At 43.4% G+C, this 3,478-nt stretch overlaps 1 pseudogene; it reads right to left on the reverse strand.

Moving 5' to 3' along the window:
• Window positions 1–1,196: 1,196 nt before the first annotated feature.
• LOC140593727 (cationic amino acid transporter 3 pseudogene) lies at window positions 1,197–3,014 on the reverse strand (annotated as a pseudogene).
• Window positions 3,015–3,478: the final 464 nt, after the last annotated feature.

Consider the following 3,478-nt stretch of genomic DNA (forward strand, 5'->3'; position numbering starts at 1 on the left):
ATTGTAGATAAACATAAGAGTGCATGTATCTTTTTGAGTTCATGTAAATAAAAACTTTTGCACAGAAAAGGAAACCATCAACAAAACAAAAAGGTGAAATATAAAATGAGTGATGATATTGCAAATAATATATCCAATAAGGGGTTAATATCCAAAATACATAAGGACCTTTCATAACTCATCATTAAAGAAACACAAATAATCCATTAAAAATGGGTAAAAGACCTGAATAAACATTACTCCCAAGAAAACGTACAAGATGGACAACAGACACAAAGAAATATGCTCATCATCACTAATTATCATGGAAATGTAAGTTAAAATTAAATAAGATATCACTTTACACCTGTCACAATAGCTAAAATCAAAGAGACAAGAAATAAAAAGTGTTGATGAGGATGTGGAGAAAAGGGAGCCCTCATGCACTGTGGGTGGGAATATAAATAGGTGCTGTCACTATGGAAATCAGTATAGATGTACCTCAAAAAATTAAATATAGATATATCAATATTTCCACACTGGATATTAACCTAAAGAAAACAACATTTTTGTAGCTCTTAAAAAATATATTTATCTGTGTATTTGAGAGAGCGCATGAGTGGGATGAGGTACAGAGGGAGAGGGAGGAAGAACCTTAAGGAACCTGAGATCACGACTCAAGCTTGACAGAGCTACACAGGTACCCCTATAGCTCTTTTTAAAAAAGACTTCAGTTATTTATTAGAGACAGGAGATAGAGAGTAAGCACAAGTAGGGGAAAGAGCAGAAGGACAAGCAGACTCAATACTCATGAGTGTGGTGCTTGATATGGGGCTTGATCCAGGACCCTGAGATCATGACCTGAGCTGAAGTCAGACATTTAACCAGCTGATCCACTCAGGTACCCCCATCTAGCTCTTTTAATAAGAACTTAAAAACTTTCTTAAAGCTAGTGTGCTGTAAAGACACAATTGAAAATTAGACAACTTGAAAAGAGAGCGAGCAGCGACACATTCTTCACTTCACAATAAATACAAAGTGCTATTAATGTTCCCTTACAAATAACTCATGGGAGGCATAGCTTTCCATGTCCTCAGAAGTACTCCCTATTATTGTGCAGGGGTCCACACTACATTCAGGTGTGATGATGTCAAACCAAATATGTACTGGCACCACTGAATTCAAGGTCTACAGTTCTGGCCATAAGTGAAGTGGGGCTAAGGACCCAGGTGCTGCTGGATCACATAAGCGAGGTAGATAGCAAACCCAATCAGCATCCAGACTCCAAATAGGGCCCAGGTGCCAGCTGTCATCTGCACCATAAGATAAACATTGAGAAAGATGCTCAGGAGTGGGAGGAGAGGCAGACCAGGTACCTTGAAGTGAAGGGAAGTGGAGTTCTGTGGCTGTCTCCAGATGACTCCAGTGACTCCAGTGATGAGCACCAGGAGCAGCACAACCACTGTGATCCACACTGGGTCTCCAGAAAGCAGATCTGGCCACCGGGCCAGCACCAGGCAGAGAAGAGTCAGCAGCAGAGCGAGCAGTGAGGAGCAAACATAGACAACCCAGCTAGAGAGTGGAGTGGGGGTGGGGCTCCCTGGAAAAAATAGTATCTGTAGAGTCAGCCTCTCTGCTGCAGGTCTGTTCTCTTCCTGCACCTCTGCCACATTTTCCTCACTCTCCTCCTGCATCTCTGCTTCATTTTCCTCCTGCACCTGTGCTTCATTTCCCGCATTCCTCCTCTGAGGCTCATACCTGAGGATGAGAACACTAAAAGCCAGCAGGGAGTAAACTAGCAGGGCCCCAACTGACATGAGGTCCAAGAAATTGGCAAATTCAAAGAATAATACCATGAGTCCTGCAATAATCCCAAAGATCACAGTGGCCACAATGGGTGTGTATGTGCTGGTTTGCATCCTTACAAGGACAGGAAAAAAGAGGCCATAATGTGCCATCATGGAGATTAGCTGCCATATGGGAAACATATAATCCAAGAGGCTGACAGAAATACTACAGAAGAATGCAAGAGTTACAACATAGTAGGCCAGGGCCCAGCCAGTATGGAGAAATGCCTCAGGCAAGGTGCTCCCAGGTTGGAGCTGGTAATAAGGCACCATAAGCATAAGTGCTGAAAAGACACCACAGTACACCAAAATGCAGATGAGTAGTGAAATCACAATGAACATAGGAAAGGAATGCTGGGAATTCTGGGCTACTTCAAATCTGGTAACAATAATGCTCAAGCCTGTAAAAGAATAGATACAGTTAGCTGATCCATGGAGTATCCCCTGGAAGCCAAAAGGCATAAATCCTCCAGAGCCCAGAGGTCCCAGCTAGAAGTGTCCTTGAGTCCAGCCATTATGTAGTCTTCTTCTGTGAGCTTCCAGTTGTGCAGGTCCCCCTTCAGGAAGCCATAGATGATGACAAAACCAAGAACCAAGAGGTTCACCAATGTGACCACTCTGGTAACCAGGGAAAGCTGCCTAATGTTCCGAGTCAGCAATCCCATGAGCAACAACACAAGGAACATAAAAAAGAAGCCTAGAACTTCTGCAAAGACCCTGGGAACATCATGAAATTGTCTCCTGCAAGGTCTGAGATATCTTGTTTCCAAAAAGGTTGTCAAGAGCTAAGGTCCAAGCCCAGATCCTAATGGCTATAGCAGTAACATTGTTGAGGATGAGAATCCAGGCAGGGATGAAAGCCCCAAGTTTATCTACGATGACAAAGCTGTGGGGATGTTTGGAGCCCGAGTGGATAATCTGGGGACTAAACTCTGCAAAGTACAGCATAGCCAACATAGAAGATAGGCTGGCCACCAACAAGCAGATCACAATGGATGGTCCTGCTTTATCTCTAGCCACCTCACCAGCCAGGATATACACACCTACACCCACTGTGCGGCCCACACCCAGGGCTACTAAATCCAGAGTGCTCAGGCTTCTGGCAGGGGCAGGTTCAGCCACAGTTTGCTCCAGCGGATGTCTATTTCTCAGGTTTTTACCAAATCTGTGAAGTGCTTGATGCGGCATTCTAGCTAGAATTGAAGAAAAATCTAGAATCAAAGAGCTGTAGCAAGTCCAGGGAGCTGTAATTCTCAGATCAGGTCCAGGGAGCTGAGTTAAGTTGAGTTGGGTTGGGCTGAGGATGCCTTGATTGGTTGCTCAGGCTTCAAAGCTACTGCTTCATATTTCTTCTGGTATGTGTTCTCCCTCCATAATGCCTAAGACATGGCAAACAATACATATTTACTGAACCGATTATTTAACCCACCAATGAAAACTCAAAAATCACATATCACCTGCTACAGCCCAAATATTACAGAAACTTACACCAAAGGAAAGATCAACCCTGCTTTCCCCCTCCAGAAAAAATACCAAATACCTCCCAATATTCTCCTTTTTTACACACCACAAAACAAAATCCCATTTTTTTCACATAACTCACATAGCTTCATCTACTAATTAGGTGGTAAGGCACAAGAGGGCGTGAATGT

Source organism: Vulpes vulpes, chromosome 8, assembly GCF_048418805.1.
Source record: "Vulpes vulpes isolate BD-2025 chromosome 8, VulVul3, whole genome shotgun sequence".
Lineage (NCBI taxonomy): Eukaryota > Metazoa > Chordata > Mammalia > Carnivora > Canidae > Vulpes > Vulpes vulpes.